General features: G+C 43.6%; 7 non-coding genes across 7 annotated transcripts; 5 read left to right on the forward strand and 2 right to left on the reverse strand.

Moving 5' to 3' along the window:
- Positions 1 to 370: 370 nt before the first annotated feature.
- Trnas-cga (transfer RNA serine (anticodon CGA)) lies at positions 371 to 445 on the reverse strand. The gene has a single exon. It is a non-coding gene; the product is annotated as a tRNA-Ser (tRNA).
- A 226-nt stretch (positions 446 to 671) lies between these two features.
- Trnal-caa (transfer RNA leucine (anticodon CAA)) lies at positions 672 to 746 on the reverse strand. Its single transcript has one exon. It is a non-coding gene; the product is annotated as a tRNA-Leu (tRNA).
- A 2,322-nt stretch (positions 747 to 3,068) lies between these two features.
- Trnal-caa (transfer RNA leucine (anticodon CAA)) lies at positions 3,069 to 3,143 on the forward strand. Its single transcript has one exon. It is a non-coding gene; the product is annotated as a tRNA-Leu (tRNA).
- A 225-nt stretch (positions 3,144 to 3,368) lies between these two features.
- Trnal-caa (transfer RNA leucine (anticodon CAA)) lies at positions 3,369 to 3,443 on the forward strand. Its single transcript has one exon. It is a non-coding gene; the product is annotated as a tRNA-Leu (tRNA).
- A 1,125-nt stretch (positions 3,444 to 4,568) lies between these two features.
- Trnal-caa (transfer RNA leucine (anticodon CAA)) lies at positions 4,569 to 4,643 on the forward strand. Its single transcript has one exon. It is a non-coding gene; the product is annotated as a tRNA-Leu (tRNA).
- Positions 4,644 to 4,868: 225 nt separating this feature from the next.
- On the forward strand, positions 4,869 to 4,943 carry Trnal-caa (transfer RNA leucine (anticodon CAA)). Its single transcript has one exon. It is a non-coding gene; the product is annotated as a tRNA-Leu (tRNA).
- A 1,425-nt stretch (positions 4,944 to 6,368) lies between these two features.
- Trnas-uga (transfer RNA serine (anticodon UGA)) lies at positions 6,369 to 6,443 on the forward strand. The gene has a single exon. It is a non-coding gene; the product is annotated as a tRNA-Ser (tRNA).
- The last annotated feature ends 15,231 nt before the right edge of the window (positions 6,444 to 21,674 follow it).

Here is a 21,674-nt window from a genome sequence, read left to right on the forward strand (position 1 = left end):
TTCCAGAATGAGATTTTCACTCTGCAGCGGAGTGTGCGCTGAAATGAAACTTCCTGGCAGATTAAAACTGTGTGCCCAACCGAGACTCGAACTCGGGACCTCTGCCTTTCGCGGGCAAGTGCTCTACCAACTGAGCTACCGAAGCACGACTCACGTCCGGTACTCACAGCTTTACTTCTGCCAGTATCCGTCTCCTACCTTCCAAATTTTACAGAAGCACTTCTGCGAAACTTGCAGAACTAGCACTCCTGAAAGAAAGGATACTGCGGAGACATGGCTTAGCCACAGCCTGGGGGATGTTTCCAGAATGAGATTTTCACTCTGCAGCGGAGTGTGCGCTGATATGAAACTACCTGGCAGATTAAAACTGTGCGCCCGACCGAGACTCGAACTCGGGACCTTTGCCTTTCGCGGGCAAATGCTCTACCAACTGAGCTACCGAAGCACGACTCACGTCTGGTACTCACAGCTTTACTTCTGCCAGTATCCGTCTCCTACCTTCCAAACTTTACAGAAGCTCTTCTGCGAAACTTGCAGAACTAGCACTCCTGAAAGAAAGGATACTGCGGAGACATGGCTTAGCCACAGCCTGGGGGATGTTTCCAGAATGAGATTTTCACTCTGCAGCGGAGTGTGCGCTGATATGAAACTTCCTGGCAGATTAAAACTGTGTGCCCGACCGAGACTCGAACTCGGGACCTTTGCCTTTTGCGGGCAAGTGCTCTACCAACTGAGCTACCGAAGCACGACTCACGTCCGGTACTCACAGCTTTACTTCTGCCAGTATCCGTCTCCTACCTTCCAAACTTTACAGAAGCTCTTCTGCGAAACTTGCAGAACTAGCACTCCTGAAAGAAAGGATACTGCGGAGACATGGCTTAGCCACAGCCTGGGGGATGTTTCCAGAATGACATTTTCACTCTGCAGCGGAGTGTGCGCTGATATGAAACTTCCTGGCAGATTAAAACTGTGTGCCCGACCGAGACTCGAACTCGGGACCTTTGCCTTTCGCGGGCAAGTGCTCTACCAACTGAGCTACCTTTTTTTTTTTTTTTTTTTTTTTCAGGGGTCAAAATCTCGAGGCCTGGCCGCGATGTCTCCACCCAGTCCTGTTGCTGAGGCGTGTCTTTATCATAGTTTTCAATAAGAAATTTTACATCTTGTTGTATACGTAGATATATGCTGTTTTGCCTTCGAAATCCTGAACCAAAAGATGCTTCATTTGAAACAAAAAATTTATGTCATGCCGAGGCAATAGAGATTGAAGGTTATAGCTTTAGTGCTTTTTTTTTTTTTTTTTTTTTTTTTTTTTTTTTTTTCTCATCCACTGCTTCTCGGCAACCTAGCATACTTCTTTGTAATATATAATAAAGTTGTAGGAAGTAGTGGACCCTGAACCTGTATATTATTTTTTTAATTTCTGTTTAGTTTCTTTTATTGTTATTATTATTATTTTTGTTTGTTTGTTATTTTTTTTTATTGTAAAGAAAAATCTTCATGGAATGTGAGAAGGAATTTTATGTTAAGGCACTAATTCCATAGCCTCTTTTCCTTCTTGAGATTAATAATAATAATAAAAAAGTATGTTCCCTTCCATGGAAACAAATGAGACTTCCTTCTCAGTCATAAAATGAATGTATAAGAAAACAATTTATCTTTAACCCTGCGATACTGGCTTTCGGCTTCGGCTTCTTCTGTGCAATATACAAAATAGCCTTCGTTGCCAGCAGAGGATAAGTGATTGTAATATGAAACTGTAAAATTGTACTTCTCCCCAATTGTTTTTGTTTAAGCGTCGTTTCGCTTAAATAAACGATTTTTGTTTATCTCGTTGGCTTGTCAACCAATGCCCAGTCGCTCGAATACAATTTTAAGCATATTGCCGTAGTTTTTCTTGTGGTCTTTATATTTCAGGGCGTTATAAAAAGCACACTTCAAGTACATGTAAAAATCAGTGGAATTGTCATTTCCCAGGTGATTAATTACGTAATTCACATAGTGTCCCATTAACCAATGGACCGAGTTGTTTTTTGCTGCCGGAAAATAGCAAGTCTGAGGCCTGAGGAATGTAACAGGGGGAAAATTTTCCACCGAAGATCTCGTAAGAAAAGCCAGTTGTTCCCTAATCCAATTACAGAGTTGTAAATTGCCACCGCACGTGAATCTGTGCACTAACGTGTCGATCAATTTACATTTGAGACATAGGTTCGTGTCGCTAACGCCGATTGCATGTAACCTTTCATTGGTGCTTACGGTCTCATTCACTGTTTTATACCACGCGGACTTGACGTCCGATGGTAGACCACGCATATTAATATTTTTCCATATGGCGTCCCAATCAGTGTGTGGGTATTTACAAGCACGACTCACGTCCGGTACTCACAGCTTTACTTCTGCCAGTATCCGTCTCCTACCTTCCAAACTTTACAGAAGCTCTTCTGCGAAACTTGCAGAACTAGCACTCCTGAAAGAAAGGATACTGCGGAGACATGGCTTAGCCACAGCCTGGGGGATGTTTCCAGAATGAGATTTTCACTCTGCAGCGGAGTGTGCGCTGATATGAAGCTTCCTGGCAGATTAAAACTGTGTGCCCGACCGAGACTCGAACTCGGGACCTTTGCCTTTCGCGGGCAAGTGCTCTACCAACTGAGCTACCGAAGCACGACTCACGTCCGGTACTCACAGCTTTACTTCTGCCAGTATCCGTCTCCTACCTTCCAAACTTTACAGAAGCTCTTCATCGAAACTTGCAGAACTAGCACTCCTGAAGGAAAGGATACTGCAGAGACATGGCTTAGCCACAGCCTGGGGGATGTTTCCAGAATGAGATTTTCACTCTGCAGCGGAGTGTGCGCTGATATGAAGTTTCATATCAGCGCACACTCCGCTGCAGAGTGAAAATCTCATTCTGGAAACATCCCCCAGGCTGTGGCTAAGCCATGTCTCTGCAGTATCCTTTCTTTCAGGAGTGCTAGTTCTGCAAGTTTCGCAGAAGAGCTTCTGTAAAGTTTGGAAGGTAGGAGACGGATACTGGCAGAAGTAAAGCTGTGAGTACCGGACGTGAGTCGTGCTTCGGTAGCTCAGTTGGTAGAGCACTTGCCCGCAAAAGGCAAAGGTCCCGAGTTCGAGTCTCGGTCGGGCACACAGTTTTAATCTGCCAGGAAGTTTCATATCAGCGCACACTCCGCTGCAGAGTGAAAATCTCATTCTGGAAACATCCCCCAGGCTGTGGCTAAGACATGTCTCCGCAGTATCCTTTCTTTCAGGAGTGCTAGTTCTGCAAGTTTCGCAGAGGAGCTTCTGTAAAGTTTGGAAGGTAGGAGACGGATACTGGCAGAAGTAAAGCTGTGAGTACCGGACGTGAGTCGTGCTTCGGTAGCTCAGTTGGTAGAGCACTTGCCCGCAAAAGGCAAAGGTCCCGAGTTCGAGTCTCGGTCGGGCACACAGTTTTAATCTGCCAGGAAGTTTCATATCAGCGCACACTCCGCTGCAGAGTGAAAATCTCATTCTGGAAACATCCCCCAGGCTGTGGCTAAGACATGTCTCCGCAGTATCCTTTCTTTCAGGAGTGCTAGTTCTGCAAGTTTCGATGAAGAGCTTCTGTAAAGTTTGGAAGGTAGGAGACGGATACTGGCAGAAGTAAAGCTGTGAGTACCGGACGTGAGTCGTGCTTCGGTAGCTCAGTTGGTAGAGCACTTGCCCGCGAAAGGCAAAGGTCCCGAGTTCGAGTCTCGGTCGGGCACACAGTTTTAATCTGCCAGGAAGTTTCATATCAGCGCACACTCCGCTGCAGAGTGAAAATCTCATTCTGGAAACATCCCCCAGGCTGTGGCTAAGCCATGTCTCCGCAGTATCCTTTCTTTCAGGAGTGCTAGTTCTGCAAGTTTCGCAGAAGAGCTTCTGTAAAGTTTGGAAGGTAGGATGCGGATACTGGCAGAAGTAAAGCTGTGAGTACCGGTCGTGAGTCGTGCTTCGGTAGCTCAGTTGGTAGAGCACTTGCCCGCGAAAGGCAAAGGTCCCGAGTTCGAGTCTCGGTCGGGCACACAATTTTAATCTGCCAGGAAGTTTCATATCAGCGCACACTCCGCTGCAGAGTGAAAATCTCATTCTGGAAACATCCCCCAGGCTGTGGCTAAGACATGTCTCCGCAGTATCCTTTCTTTCAGGAGTGCTAGTTCTGCAAGTTTCGCAGAGGAGCTTCTGTAAAGTTTGGAAGGTAGGAGACGGATACTGGCAGAAGTAAAGCTGTGAGTACCGGACGTGAGTCGTGCTTCGGTAGCTCAGTTGGTAGAGCACTTGCCCGCGAAAGGCAAAGGTCCCGAGTTCGAGTCTCGGTCGGGCACACAGTTTTAATCTGCCAGGAAGTTTTATATCAGCGCACACTCCGCTGCAGAGTGAAAATCTCATTCTGGAAACATCCCCCCGGCTGTGGCTAAGCCATGTCTCTGCAGGATCCTTTCTTTCAGGAGTGCTAGTTCTGCAAGTTTCGCAGAAGAGCTTCTGTAAAGTTTGGAAGGTAGGAGACGGATACTGGCAGAAGTAAAGCTGTGAGTACCGGACGTGAGTCGTGCTTCGGTAGCTCAGTTGGTAGAGCACTTGTCCGCAAAAGGCAAAGGTCCCGAGTTCGAGTCTCGGTCGGGCACACAGTTTTAATCTGCCAGGAAGTTTCATATCAGCGCACACTCCGCTGCAGAGTGAAAATCTCATTCTGGAAACATCCCCCAGGCTGTGGCTAAGACATGTCTCCGCAGTATCCTTTCTTTCAGGAGTGCTAGTTCTGCAAGTTTCGCAGAGGAGCTTCTGTAAAGTTTGGAAGGTAGGAGACGGATACTGGCAGAAGTAAAGCTGTGAGTACCGGACGTGAGTCGTGCTTCGGTAGCTCAGTTGGTAGAGCACTTGCCCGCAAAAGGCAAAGGTCCCGAGTTCGAGTCTCGGTCGGGCACACAGTTTTAATCTGCCAGGAAGTTTCATATCAGCGCACACTCCGCTGCAGAGTGAAAATCTCATTCTGGAAACATCCCCCTGGCTGTGGCTAAGACATGTCTCCACAGTATCCTTTCTTTCAGGAGTGCTAGTTCTGCAAGTTTCGATGAAGAGCTTCTGTAAAGTTTGGAAGGTAGGAGATGGATACTGGCAGAAGTAAAGCTGTGAGTACCGGACGTGAGTCGTGCTTCGGTAGCTCAGTTGGTAGAGCACTTGCCCGCGAAAGGCAAAGGTCCCGAGTTCGAGTCTCGGTCGGGCACACAGTTTTAATCTGCCAGGAAGTTTCATATCAGCGCACACTCCGCTGCAGAGTGAAAATCTCATTCTGGAAACATCCCCCAGGCAGTGGCTAAGCCATGTCTCCGCAGTATCCTTTCTTTCAGGAGTGCTAGTTCTGCAAGTTTCGCAGAAGAGCTTCTGTAAAGTTTGGAAGGTAGGAGACGGATACTGGCAGAAGTAAAGCTGTGAGTACCGGACGTGAGTCGTGCTTCGGTAGCTCAGTTGGTAGAGCACTTGCCCGCGAAAGGCAAAGGTCCCGAGTTCGAGTCTCGGTCGGGCACACAGTTTTAATCTGCCAGGAAGTTTCATATCAGCGCACACTCCGCTGCAGAGTGAAAATCTCATTCTGGAAACATCCCCCCGGCTGTGGCTAAGCCATGTCTCCGCAGTATCCTTTCTTTCAGGAGTGCTAGTTCTGCAAGTTTCGCAGAAGAGCTTCTGTAAAGTTTGGAAGGTAGGAGACGGATACTGGCAGAAGTAAAGCTGTGAGTACCGGACGTGAGTCGTGCTTCGGTAGCTCAGTTGGTAGAGCACTTGCCCGCGAAAGGCAAAGGTCCCGAGTTCGAGTCTCGGTCGGGCACACAGTTTTAATCTGCCAGGAAGTTTCATATCAGCGCACACTCCGCTGCAGAGTGAAAATCTCATTGTGGAAACATCCCCCAGGCTGTGGCTAAGCCATGTCTCCGCAGTATCCTTTCTTTCAGGAGTGCTAGTTCTGCAAGTTTCGCAGAAGAGCTTCTGTAAAGTTCGGAAGGTAGGAGACGGATACTGGCAGAAGTAAAGCTGTGAGTACCGGACGTGAGTCGTGCTTCGGTAGCTCAGTTGGTAGAGCACTTGCCCGCGAAAGGCAAAGGTCCCGAGTTCGAGTCTCGGTCGGGCACACAGTTTTAATCTGCCAGGAAGTTTCATATCAGCGCACACTCCGCTGCAGAGTGAAAATCTCATTCTGGAAACATCCCCCAGGCTGTGGCTAAGCCATGTCTCCGCAGTATCCTTTCTTTCAGGAGTGCTAGTTCTGCAAGTTTCGCAGAAGTGCTTCTGTAAAGTTTGGAAGGTAGGAGACGGATACTGGCAGAAGTAAAGCTGTGAGTACCGGACGTGAGTCGTGCTTCGGTAGCTCAGTTGGTAGAGCACTTGCCCGTGAAAGGCAAAGGTCCCGAGTTCGAGTCTCGGTCGGGCACACAGTTTTAATCTGCCAGGAAGTTTCATATCAGCGCACACTCCGCTGCAGAGTGAAAATCTCATTCTGGAAACATCCCCCAGGCTGTGGCTAAGACATGTCTCCGCAGTATCCTTTCTTTCAGGAGTGCTAGTTCTGCAAGTTTCGCAGAGGAGCTTCTGTAAAGTTTGGAAGGTAGGAGACGGATACTGGCAGAAGTAAAGCTGTGAGTACCGGACGTGAGTCGTGTTTCGGTAGCTCAGTTGGTAGAGCACTTGCCCGCGAAAGGCAAAGGTCCCGAGTTCGAGTCTCGGTCGGGCACACAGTTTTAATCTGCCAGGAAGTTTCATATCAGCGCACACTCCGCTGCAGAGTGAAAATCTCATTCTGGAAACATCCCCCAGGCTGTGGCTAAGCCATGTCTCCGCAGTATCCTTTCTTTCAGGAGTGCTAGTTCTGCAAGTTTCGCAGAAGAGCTTCTGTAAAATTTGGAAGGTAGGAGACGGATACTGGCAGAAGTAAAGCTGTGAGTACCGGACGTGAGTCGTGCTTCGGTAGCTCAGTTGGTAGAGCACTTGCCCGCGAAAGGCAAAGGTCCCGAGTTCGAGTCTCGGTCGGGCACACAGTTTTAATCTGCGAGAAAAATTATGGTCGGAGTTCTATGGCACCGAAGCAATGACGATCCGCTCATGGACAGCACCAAACTTCGAACAGCGACATGTCGTAACTAAACTTTCTATTCACGGCTTTCATCATCTAATCTGCAAAAACTAAACTTATCACGACCCAACCACAACATGTGTATGTGAACAGTGTAACGAAGCCTGTGAACGATATCACAAAGAACTGTGCAGTAAAAGAGTGAAATCGATAAACGAATTTGAAAAAAATGTAAAATGCTAAGCAAAGTAACTGCATATGACTATTTGGCAGCAGTTTTATTAAATAAATATATTTTCATCTCTGTTTGATATTTAATAAGTATCGTCTGTGGCGGTTTCAGTACTCGCCGACACAGATGTTATCTTTAAAAAAAATCGGTACATAATTCTATACAAGTATATAACATGATACATAATGTTTTCTCTATATTACATACAGTTTACTCAATTGTTGTCCACGCAATTAGAATCATGCAGTTCATTTATTCTTTTCTCTTTTTTTAGCACATATAATATGGGTTTTGCCAGGAGATGTTACAGGTTCTCGTGTCAAATGACTGAAACATTTCTTCACAATTTCGGTAAGCACCTGGAGAACGGTTTATAATCACTTACGCCCGTGAGAATGAACTAAATTACTTCAAACACAGGGAATGATGGTGTAATAGGGAAGTTGTAAGCATATTTTTTATCAACAGTCAATATCTGCATCACTGTCACAAACAGAATGCTGCCTATTACAATCTGTAGAATCTTTATGGAAAAAATTTGTTCAAACCGCTTGTATAGAGGCTATGGCCCCCTGCTCACCGAGCGGGAAGCCGTGCCGGTCCTTGGCTCAAATACGCCACACAGATTAGTGTCGAGGTCCGGTGCGCTGGCCATCCTGTGGATGGTTTTTAAGGCGGTTTTCCAACTGCCTCGGCGAGCGCGGGCTGGTTTACCTTATTCCGGCTCAGTTACACTGTGTCAGCGATTCCTGTGCAAACACCGTTTCCTCTACCATGCAAACATTTGGGGTTACACTCATCTGGTATGAGATGTTCCTGATGGATCCACTGGCGGCCGAACCGCACCATAACACTGGGTTCGGTGAGGGTCGGCGGTGGAATGGGTGGACTGCTGTGGCCTGTTGTGCGGTTGTGAACCACTGAAGGCTGCGGTGGGACGAAGCCCCTCCGTCGTTTCTAGGTCCGCGGTTTAATACATACATACAAGGATGTGGCCTCTATAACACCCAGGTTCCGCCTCCTAACTATACCATGATGACAATGTTGACCTATAGGTTAGCCATCACTGAGCGTTTTTCCTCATTTCATATAACACTCACGGAATTTTCCGTCATTGCTTGGAAGAACATAGCAGTAATATTAAAATGGAAACTCTTGCGTTAAATTCCACAAATTTATTTGGTCACAGACCAGCTTTCTTAGTATCTCAGGCTGTCGTCAGGTGAAAACAGAATTTTACAAAATCAGATAAAGTGACATGTGACATAAGTTGATATCATTTATACATCAGTTGCATAAAATACAAAAAGTGGAATGTTTAAAGAGAAAAGTATTACATAATTATGTCACGCAGAAGCAGTTACATTTAAGTAGGAATGGAAAAATTAAATTTTTATTTGAATCTACATTTAGTTACAGATGGAAGAAAGCTGAATCTGCAGTTGTTGTCATATTTATGTAACTAAAACTTAATTTCCCAGGGGGAAAAGGAATTTGAATTTCGTCATTTAATACTAAGCCGGTATTCTCAGCCATTGGGATGACATCTTTCTCTTTTTCTTAACAGTATATAAAACACCATAGCATGCATCATATGGATGGTTCACGGTTGAAACTTTTTGCGAAAAGTTTTAATCTATCTCTCTTAATTTCTAGATTCTCTCATGTTCAGATAACCTAATCGCCACAGCTCTGCCTGACTGAATTACATATCCTTCTGCAAAACATTCATATGACTTTATACATACAACTCTGTGAAAATGTTGCAATTTGACTCTATTAGTAAAAAGAAAATTTCTGTATCCTGTTGCTATTACAGGACGAATGTCTGTAGCCCCAAGAGAAACTTTTTACCAACCTTCGCTGAAGTTTTTCCAATTATTGCTAGCGTCAACCGGCTTTTGCACCTGCCGACTGGCTCCTGTTGACCAGCGTTGTAGAGTAGTGTAACTATTAGCTCTTGTTTTGTGATATATTTATTATTAGTAAGATCTGTAGCCATAACTGTAAGTATTTAGTTTCATAGTCTACCTGAAAGGCAAATCCTGATGTTCCTTCACTTCACGTAAACGTGTTCTCTCCTCTGCAAGTTTCCAACGATAGCGTTTAAATTTTTAGAGTATTTTATAAAGCATAGGCAGCCGTTGTGGTCGAGCGGTTCTAGGCGCTTCAGTCCGGAACCACGCGGCTACTACGGTCGCAGGCTCTAATCCTGCCTCGGGCATGGATTTGTGTGATGTCCTTTGGTCCGTTAGGTTTACGTAGATCTAAGTCTAGGGTACTGATAACGTCAGATGTTAAGTCCCATAGTGCTTAGAGCCATTTGAACCATTTCTTATAAAGCATATATTCTAACAGCTTCACATAGTGTAATGTAGCAAAATAAAAAAAATATATTTGTTTTGTGACTATTAGTGTAATGTAATAAAATAGCCTTGACGTATACAAAAAAACACATATTAATGCAATGGCTCAGCATAAAAGAAAATTAACTAATATAGGAACATTATCAACAGTCTAATATGTTGTTTAATTTAGCCCGACGTTATACGCACTCACTAAACTAGTTCAGCTCTCAGAGTAGTTACGCAATCGTCTATAATTAATTGCCCTTTTCTTATTTATCCAACACTAGGCTCCTGAGAATTCGCGTGCTTATTGCACCAGAGAATATTTACCAAGTCTGTTCGATGTACACTACTGTAGTACGTAACTTAATGTCGTGGTTTCGTCTCGATTCCCCGATATAACATAACAAGAGTAGCATCTACAAATGAAATGCTATAATGGAACTGGAATCCTGTGACCAGACCTTTCCTGCCTGCGATGTTATCTCGTTATGTAAATAAAATCTCTAAGGAAAATTGTTAAATTATTAGTAGCTGCCTCCGGTCTCGTGGGATCCCAAATAAAGTTAACTGTCCTAACCTACGGCACGTCTCGTAGATGAGCCGAAAGAAGAATGTTAAAGATGTCTCTAAGATGGCGCCTAACAATGAAAACTCTTCGGTAAGGCCCATATCTACTTAAGACAGTCTAGGTATCAGAAGATCAATTAACTGAACACATACACAAATTCTTTTTACAAAATAACCATTATATTTTTCGGGTCTTAAGTACAACTTACATTATCAGCTGGTACAGCAAGATTAGCTTTACACAAGAACGTCCTCTTAGGTCCGAATCAAGCCAATAAGATAAGCGAATGACAAAAGAAAAGGGGTTCATGCATAGAAGCGCAAGAGTCCATGGAATAATATCTCCATTGTAGTTCTATCTCTTCTTCTTTGGCGTACTTGTCGATTATTAATAAAATTTATAGTAATATTTAGTTAATTATTTTTTAAACCCAAGTCCACCCAGCATAATGTCCTTTTGAGTCTCACACTTACATCACGTACTATACACAAAAATCATAGCCGTGGACCAAGAGAACTTGAAATCTGATTTTACCCTAATTCCCCTCCAATGTTATTGTTTTAATTTCATATGACTGTAAGGTGGTCGGTAAGATAATGCCTAGAAAAATAATTTTTTACCTGTTTGACGAGCAGTTGATGCTATCGTTAGCAGCAACCGACGGGCAATAACCCACTGAGCATAAGGAGGCTGTGGTCGGCATCACGCCTTACGTCTGTCGTTTTCCATAACGATCATAATGACGACAAACCGATGGCACTATTTCATGACACTGCGTAACTCCGTCCTTTGCGCGTGGTTTCGTAGGAGAGAAATTAAACAGTATCCTTCCGTGCAGCTTGTAGCCAGCCGTTTAGGAGACTTTATCAAAAGTTTCAGAAATATGTCTTGCAGTGTTGGCTCTTTATCCCTTCCGACACGTCCTCCAGCTTTCACTATTGGACTTCGTTATCCATTTACTTACGATACGTTAGGCCGAAGTACCAATATTCTCTCCGCTAAAACCCGTTGTCTTATGCTATAATCTCGTGTGCCAACACGATCTCCATAAATTCCCTAACAGATTTGGTTGTTTACTTCGAATTCTTTCACACAATTAAGCTTCCGCTTGCAGCGGTTACTGTCAACGCTCACTACCACGTGACATGGTTCTGGTGCCACAAACTGTATTGATCACAAATATTCTTCGATCGTTTTCTAGGGGTTGCCATAATAATAAGGCCATTAAATTTCACATTCTCCTTCGCCTCTAGAAAGAATCAGGAGTTCTACAACAGTAAGTTCTCATATAAAATGTTGTAATCTCCAAGAGAATCTTCTTAAAGAGCCATGTGGCGCGTGATTGTAGTAAAAACATACAAGAAAACCAAATCACTGACCGTCATGAGTGGACCAAGTAGCTAAACTTCTTTCATAGTGGCACGAAACTGTGTCACCGACCACGATTGATGTTTGTTACGAAACATTCTCTGTATGCTAAAGCCAGTCGTCGTCTTGAACCCAAGCTCATCACAAAAGTTGTAGGACAGCGATGGCGAAAGACAACTGGCAACTTCATGGAAGAAATCAGTCCCACGCGTACATACACTGCCGAAATAAAAGTTCACTACCGTGAAGAACAAGGCCTTTATATTGACAAGTGACGATGACAGGTAGTTCTCATTTTGACAGTATAAAATACCAAATGTAACACTAAAAGAAGCCCAAATAGTCTCGTCAATATCCAGTGCACCACTCCCCCCCCTTCCCCTCCCCCCCCCCTCACCCCTCTGACGGTAACACAGGAATGTAATCATGTCGTCAAACGATCGTAAGTCAGAAGGGCCTGCGATTGTCCCAAGCCCCCTACACGTTTTGTGGCAATTCGACATTGAATTTTTATGACTTCCAAGTTAGTACCCACTTCACGATATCCCATACGTCTTCAATTAGCGAGAGACCAGGTGATCATTTTAGCCAGGGAAGTTGTTGCACAGCACTAAGTACAAGCTGCATCGCAGCAGCCGCATGTGGACGTGCAAAGTCCTGCTATAGAACAGAGGAAATTGCAGTAGCACAGGGATAACTATCTGTGAAAATTACTGGTTACTTTACCCTGCAGAACCACCGAATGTGACTGAGAGTTGTAACGATGGCCTTCCACATGAAGATTTCTGTGATGGGATCTTCGTACCGTCAGTGAATACACTCCAGTAGAGGCCACTTACCATGTCCACACCGTACATGTGCACGCCCAACACTCTCGTATAGACAGAACCCATCTCATCACTGAAGACAACAGAGTGCCATTGGACTCCCACGTAGACTATCTCACAACACCAGATTATCATTCTTGGCCCTATGATGTTAGCAGTAGCGTGGCCAGAGGTACACATACGCTAGTTCCTGCTGCCAGCAGTCGCTTCCACGGGGTCGTACTTGACGAATCATGTGCAACATGTGCCCAGATTTGTTCCATGTTTGATATTCGCTCGGCCACTGTTGCTCTCACAATATGTCGATCTCAATGTAAGTCTCTGCTATGCAGACTCCACAGCTGGTCCACTGATGTGGGAATGTTACACAGACCACCACTGAAAGCAGCCATACACCATCAACAGATTGTACCCGTCGTGAGCAGCAACCCTTCGATATATTCAGCCAAATTCCCACTTGCCAGCAATGTGACCCTGCTCCTATCGCTAAAGCTGTTCAACAGGAGTACGGGCCCGGTTGTACGATAGATTGAATGTTGCTCACACTGTTCACCTCTAAAGTCAGCAAGATTACAGCCAGCAGAGTCAAAACAGATGGTGCACAAAAAGGCCACCAGAGCGCCATCTGATCCCCGACGACCGTGCCATATCACTCACTATCACTACAATCCCCTTAGTATGAAGCTAGGTTATCCTCGTGCCACAGTCCCTGAAGCTCTGGCATTTTTACCGACAGTGTAATAATAACGGAAAGAAAACTGTCAGTGAAATTGTTAATAAAATGGGTTCTGAAAGAAATGCTAGTAAGAGTAATTAGGGCCACAGTAACAAGCCACAACAGTGATTTCGCCATTCAGGGAAATGATTGTAACAGCACCTGTTGCTTATAATGTCCACTTACTTGAAGCCTCCAGGGTGGTGTTCTAGGGGTTGCGACATCATGTCATGCTCTACTTGTTCTCAGCGTGTACCCTGCTCACAGTTCAACATCAAAGGTGGTGGCGCTTACAGTCTGTAATGTTTCACACTTTGATAAATGGAACGTCAGTAGTAAAATGTTTCAGTCTTCCTGTTACTGTAACATTTTTTTCCCTTGCGTGGTCCAAAAATCGTATACAACTAGCATTTTCTGGCCATGGTTAACACCAACCATTCTATTCACCCCCGACTTTAAATTTAACATTATAAGGACTCATGAATTACTGCAAAATATACTGTTTGAATCTACATTGGTATCTCTTCATCAGGAACAGGCTTTTTGTTCGTTTATGGGGACACTCATCCCATTCATTCCTCAGTTCATTACGCAAAAGCTACAAAAGCATCTATTTCTAGTGCCTGAATGCCATATTACACATCAATGATAAATTAAGAAAATATATATAGCTGCATAATGTAACAGTTAATATATTCCTATATTCCTTCATACTTTTATTAAAGGATAGGGGGAACTGGTGGATTTAGGAACAGTAACTAGTTCCTGTGCACATCATTTAACAACTGGACAACGCATCGTTTCTAAAATACTAATTTAGATAACGTTTAAATATTTACGCAAGTACTTCACACAGTTTATAACAAACCATTTGTACTTGATATATATATATATATATATATATATATATATATATATATATATATATATATATATATATTTTTATTCCATGTGTCATACTACATGTATATTTTTCATACAGTAACTTTCAATATTCGATATGTTACGCCACATATGTTCTGAGTACAAGCAGTGTGACCTCAGGTTGCTAGTACAACTGTTGCCCAATAAGCAATCTAAGTGAAGCTAGTGAGGACTCGGGTGTTGGCTATCCTGATGAGTGACTGGAAATGACGTGCACAGCACACAGACAAAGATACAGAGAAGGATGAATTGTGAATTATGATTTTCTAAATTAGTGTTACATTTTCCTGTGTATCATCCCGGGTTTGGAATTTTAATCATTTAGATTGTGTTCAAATACTTTGAGTTCATCAGATTTTGGTAACTCGTAAAAATCATCCATCTACAACTCAGTATCACGTCACTCTATGACAATGGGTAAATCTTCCGTAGTTACTGCCACTTTTTACACTATAACGCTCATCACAGTGGGAAAAAATGCTTCCTCGGTTACTGAACTATTTAATCGTAGCATATTCTTTTTCCTTAAAAATACCCTCTAATGCTGCTTGGTAGCTCAATCATTCATGGTCCACTTTACTTTGGAAATTAATTTCCGAAATTCAACTTAACTCAACTAGATATACACTCCTGGAAATTGAAATAAGAACACCGTGAATTCATTGTCCCAGGAAGGGGAAACTTTATTGACACATTCCTGGGGTCAGATACATCACATGATCACACTGACAGAACCACAGGCACATAGACACAGGCAACAGAGCATGCACAATGTCGGCACTAGTACAGTGTATATCCACCTTTTGCAGCAATGCAGGCTGCTATTCTCCCATTGAGACGATCGTAGAGATGCTGGATGTAGTCCTGTGGAACGGCTTGCCATGCCATTTCCACCTGGCGCCTCAGTTGGACAAGCTTTCGTGCTGGACGTGCAGACCGCGTGAGACGACGCTTCATACAGTCCCAAACATGCTCAATGGGGGACAGATCCGGAGATCTTGCTGGCCAGGGTAGTTGACTTACACCTTCTAGAGCACGTTAGGTGGCACGGGATACATGCGGACGTGCATTGTCCTGTTGGAACAGCAAGTTCCCTTGCCGGTCTAGGAATGGTAGAACGATGGGTTCGATGACAGTTTGGATGTACCGTGCACTATTCAGTGTCCCCTCGACGATCACCAGAGGTGTACGGCCAGTGTAGGAGATCGCTCCCCACACCATGATGCCGGGTGTTGGCCCTGTGTGCCTCGGCCGTATGCAGTCCTGATTGTGGCGCTCACCTGCACGGCGCCAAACACGCATACGACCATCATTGGCACCAAGGCAGAAGCGACTCTCATCGCTGAAGACGACACGTCTCCATTCGTCCCTCCATTCACGCCTGTCGCGACACCACTGGAGGCGGGCTGCACGATGTTGGGGCGTGAGGGGAAGACGGCCTAACGGTGTGCGGGACCGTAGCCCAGCTTCATGGAGACGGTTGCGAATGGTCCTCGCCAATACCCCAGGAGCAACAGTGTCCCTAACTTGCTGGGAAGTGGCGGTGTGGTCCCCTACGGCACTGCGTAGGATCCTACGGTCTTGGCGTGCATCCGTGCGTCGCTGCGGTCCGGTCCCAGGTCGACGGGCACGTGCACCTTCCGCCGACCACTGGCGACAACATCGATGTTCTGTGGAGACCTCACGCTCTACGTGTTGAGCAATTCGGCGGTACGTCCACCCGGCCTCCCGCATGCCCACTATACGCCCTCGCTCAAAGTCCGTCAAGTGCACATACGGTTCACGTCCACGCTGTCGCGGCATGCTACCAGTGTTAAAGACTGCGATGGAGCTCCGTATGCCACGGCAAACTGGCTGACATTGACGGCGGCTGTGCACAAATGCTGCGCAGCTAGCGCCATTCGACGGCCAACACCGCGGTTCCGGGTGTGTCCGCTGTGCCGTGCGTGTGATCATTGCTTGTACAGCCCTCTCGCAGTGTCCGGAGCAAGTATGTTGGGTCTGACACACTGGTGGCAATGTGTTCTTTTTTCCATTTCCAGGAGTGTAGATCTAGTACATAAAGCGCATAAGAATATGATTCAAATGGCTCTGAGCACTATGCAATTTAACTGCTGAGGTCATCAGTCCTCTAGAACTTACAACTACTTAAACCTAACTAACCTAAGGACAACACACACTCCCATGCCCGAGGCAGAATTCGAACCTGCGACCTTAGCGGTCGCGCTGTTCCAGACTGTAGCGCCTAGAACCGCTCGGCCATTTCGGCCGGCGCGACATAAGAAAGTTTCAGCTGGACCAAGACTCAAACCCAAATTTCCCATTTTACAGGAGTGGTCGCCTTACCATTTAGTCTATGCCAGCTCACTCGCCAGACTGAACCGAAGTTCCATATGTCATATTATTTCTAGTAGATTATTAATAGATATATCCACACTCGCATGTCTCCAGTTTCCCAAAATACAGGTTAGAATCCTGTTCTGGAAAAATTTTCGTATGTTGCTTTAGTCAGCATATCTATACCTGTAACGGTTATGATGTATTTCCGGAATAAATTTCGATATTAGGAAATGTAGTTCATCATGAAATATACCTTTTGCTATCAGCTGCATCACAATTCAATCCTACACCTTAGATTCTATAAACAAAGGAATTAGTTCACTGGTGTTGCCCAGGAATGTAATGTAGTGTGAAATATTTGGAACCCCTCCTTGTTCCATGGGTAAGGAGCTCACAGTAAATAAAGATGGTGGTTATTCCGACCCAAGTCTGTGATTTGGCTACCATGGCAGCAACAAAGTTAAGAGACTAGATACTACAATTACCCCACATCTATTATCAATTCTTACAAAAGACCTGTGTGTTCCCTTCCAGTCTATTGTTTTATACTGATTGACAGCAAATCTGTTACTGTTTCATTATAACCAATGTCAATACCCATTCTTATTTAAGTCCCTATTGCTTGCATTGATCAAGTTAGTGACTGTTGTTTTCCTATTGTCCGTACTTCACCTCCTTATTTCTTGACCATCACACTATAGTATTTAAATTCTATCACATCCCTTGTCTCAGTCACTTGTTTTCTCTGTTTATGGAGTATAGTTTCATAGCTTCCTCATATTTTCTTTAAAATTTACCATAGCTGCTCAGTCCTCCCCTTTAGTTTGTAAACAGCAATCACTACACATCATTTGTACTTTGTAAATCAGTATCCTGTCTGCTCCAAAATAGGGTTCATACTTACCACACGAACACATAGAATATGACGTTACAAACTCAGTCCTCCTAGCGTGAGCTCTGGTTTTTCTACTGGCATTATTTAATTTATTTGTTGACTCCATAAACTTAATACTAGACACGAGCATCTCTGTTAGCTTCAGTTGATCTTTTAAAATTTCATCCATCAATTCTAAGAAAGGCAATATTTTGTTACCGAAATCGTCTATGCAAGCTCTGCTTGCCACATTATCTTATATTAATTTTAGGTTGATATATATTCAAATCCTCCACAATAATATACGTTTCTAGCAATTTATTCTTTCTTTTCACCTATTTATTTACTTCTGCTTATGTCTCCCAAAAGTATTTCTCATCACTCACAACTGTCTCAAGACTTTTTTAGACCTGTTTGATTGTTCCTTTGGCTTTTTTGCTTTCGCCCTGCGGATCCTATATTGACACTCTCAACTTACATCTAGTTTTCTAAAAACGCAGGTTTATATATCGCCTTCTTTCCTTATGCTAGCTCCTACCTTATATCAGATATTCTAATTCAATCTTCCTCAATGGACCTTATCTCCTCCATACCAGTTTCCTTTTATCCCCTTTTCACTCTTCTGCCTATACTGTAAGCATCTCATTGTATCTGACCAGACTACGTAGTATGTCGTCCTGGTCTTCTTACCTCAAGTAACTATGTAATTCCTCCTCACACACTAGCCGAATTAAGTCCTGTTCACTCCCTTGATCGCCATCTGTCTTACATTTATCCTGTACAATTCCTTTTCCAACTTCCCCTCATTTTCCATTCCTTCTATTTCCCCAACTTTCATTCCTTCTTGAAGTACTAATTAATCCATATAACTTGGACGAGGTATATAGAATAGGTAACATCTTTCTCATGTATTGTAGGGTAATTGTATTTCTAATCTGTAACGCCAGATAGTCCTTCAAGGAATCTTGTGAATTATATCGATTCACTGGACTTCTTGGATCGGCATTCGTCGCTCTCTTTAGCGATCTTTCAATTTATATTAAGTTTCGTACCACTTAATCAAACCTTCGAATTTAACGCATCTTCCCAGTGCTTTGACTGCCCGTTCTCAACTATCTGCTGGATAACGCTGCTCAATATAGCTGATACTTTCCCGTCTCGTTTTTTCACTTCACAATCTGTTTTCAATGCAACCAAGCCTTCATCCTGGGTTTTCAGCCTGTATTAATGAATTTCACCGTCTCTAATTACAAAGGTTTGTTGCCTACTTTCATCTCTGTTCTCATAGATTCTGTGATTGCTTGTATTTCTGTGGTAATTTTTTATTCCAACGAAATTAAGTCAGATTTATAATATTCTGTGCTTATTTTCATTCTTTCTCTTCTTTCTGTTTGTAAGAATAATAAATACAACCGAATTTTCGATTCTAACTCAGCGAACAAGTAATGTACAATTCCTGTATTTATCTACTTTTCGCTGTCATCATTGATTCCTCATAATTGCGATTTCTCTATGTTCTTCTCCCTCATTTAGTTCCTTTATTGCCTTTCTAGGATCTCGCCGTGACCTTCAGTTTCTTAGCCTTGTTCCTCTTGGATACCTCTAGGATAGTTGTTCCTCACCTAAACCTTTTGGTTGATGAGTTCCTGCTCTTGTATATTCCTTTTGACCTAGATTTTAATAGTTTTAATCGAAATATTTTGATGACACGGATGATCGGTTCAAGTATTAAAATATCCTTTCGGGTTGCATCTTCTGGTGTGACCCAAAACATTCGCTATTGGAATTGGTTATTTCTATATTTTTGTACAGTTAAGTAGAGGTTCCACTGCTCTATACAATAACATTTTTTATCTGAATGGGCACTGATGTTCCAATGGCGTAGAGAAGAGACAGATTCCGATCTTCATTAAACTGTTTGGTACAATTCGACTTGCTTATCTATTCGCCACTGCCAACGCTCCCTATCAATTGGTCTTCCTGTCTTCTCCTTTCTACCGCAGCAGCAAAAGCATTCGTGTGCTTCATACCCTTCTGTTTATTACAATAATAGTGACACTATCAAGTTTCATATTTGTCTCTATCTCCAACAAGGATTATGATACCCCGCGTACCCTAAAAAATATTGCAAAACCCGGAAGACGCATTTTAAGGAGGTAGCTGACCTTACATTGTTTCGTCGTCCATGGCACTAACAGTTAGAAAACTACTAACCCCACTGAGGTTCACAAGTTTTGTAGATTGCCGAACTTCCCCCCCCCCCCCCCTCCCCCCAAATGGCAGCACAGCATCGGTTACAGGACATGACTAGCTATTCGCTAGGTAAAGTCTCTATATTCTGCAGCCATTCCACCATTAGACTGTACACAATTTACAGAACGGCAAGGCCGAAACTTATTTGCCTACTTCTTGGGAGAAGACCACAGTTATTATGACAACATTAACGAATCCTTTTACTGAATATACCAATAAAATTACCACTGAAGGAAATGCTACTGCGACAACACAGACGAAACTATTCGAAAGACTTGACTAACGCTGCAGTTGCTGATATTTATAATGTTCACTTACTTGAAGCTTTAGAGGTACTGCACTCGGGGCGGCTGTATCAGATCAAATCCTACCTGCTCTTATCTTGCGCCCCACTCAGAGTTCGGCGTGACGGAAGGTCGTGTTTCTAGTCTGTAATGTTTAAGGCTGTCGTGAAAGGAAATTTATTATTACCAATTAGCCATCAGAAACAGTTCTGCAACATTAATATGTAGGTGTTGGCTGCTACTGGATGATGACCTAGCAAGCTTATTCATTTAAAATCACAGCAATTTATCAATGTCACATTAAATGGCCACCAGATGTATAGCCTAGACATTGTGAGCCAGATTATCGCTAATTTTAGCTCCAAGTGATTGACCTCAAAGTGGTCAACAGAAGTTTTTCCGAGATTGGGTGCTGTAGATGGCATGCTGCACTGTGCTGTCGGGCGCCACGGTATGTTGTGGGAACCCTCTGACGCATCCACCGCCGCACCAGCTTGTTCGTATCGTTTCTTGCTAATGTCTCAGGCAAAATTTCAGCTACATCTCTTCTCTTAGGAGGTACTGTACCGCTGCCATCCTTCACTCCAACCCCAACCAAGAAACACCCGCGTTTGTCAGTTTTCAACCTTCTTAGATTCATATTTTTACCTTTTGCATAGGTCATAAAGTCATTTAGAGCAATTATTTTCAGATTGCGGTTAGTATTAATCATTTCGCTCTTCGTTGATCTTAAATTCAGAAGCAGTAAAGAGCACAGGGATGGACGGTGGACGTGCTAGAGTTAGCATGGACATGGACCACCTTAAAGAAAATGATGATTTTTACACATCATAGCATGAGCCACTGTACAATAACCAAGACAGTACAAAGTAACAAAGAGGGCAGTTAAACACTGAAAGTGTCTGATCTTAGTAACGAACATAGCAAAAACTATGCACGCTTTTTACAAAGTAATCTCACGGGAGTCTCGCTTTCAACATATGCCTACTGTGTAAAATGTTTTGATTCCGACTTGCTAAGTAGGCACATGTTGACTGTACACTCATCTCCGATTACGATGTAAAGTATGTATCGCCACTGTGATGTTCGCTGTTAAGAACAGGCTGTTTCAGAGCAGCCACAGTAGCTCAAGTTTGAGAATTAAACAGCTAGTTGGAAACTGTTCGCCATGTATATGTACTGCTATTCTGACAATTTGTTACCAGCCGCTTAGTGAAATTAATCATCAAAATACGACAGGCGTCTACCTCCGGCACAGTCTGGGATTAATACAGGGATTTTAAGCCACAATAACACAATATTCAACTACCCACTGATCGTTCATCAAAATACGGACACTGGGCAAAAGAAAGTATCACAGCTTCAAAACTCCACAGCGACGCGTATGTTGGAATTTGGCTCCTACAACCAACCTAAGTAATTGTCAGTCTCGGAGGTCTCAGTAAAAACGTAAATGGATTGTGACCACTATTTAGTATCATCTTGTAACCTAACAAATAATAATGGATCTTTTGCGCACCAAAAACGATAGAGAGGGCCTCTAATTAGGAAATTCTATGATTTCACTCAGCAAGTTGTAGTGAACGACTAGCAAATTGGATTGTTTAATGTACGTCCTGATGGCCTTCTGTCTCCATCTATAACACCCCTGCGGCAATGCCGTAACCATTCACGTCAACATACATGTAAAAGGATTTTGAACAGTCTGGATAATCTAGCACCTGACTACTCTTAAAACAGTTCTTTTATTCTTCAAAAGCGGACTGGCACTGTTCGCCCATTGGGAGCTGAAAATGTGCATTAAACATGTGATCTTTTGCAAAACGGCAGAAGCGTCCGAATAAACCGAACATTGAT

Source organism: Schistocerca gregaria, chromosome 6 (assembly GCF_023897955.1).
Source record: "Schistocerca gregaria isolate iqSchGreg1 chromosome 6, iqSchGreg1.2, whole genome shotgun sequence".
NCBI classification, from domain to species: Eukaryota; Metazoa; Arthropoda; class Insecta; order Orthoptera; family Acrididae; genus Schistocerca; species Schistocerca gregaria.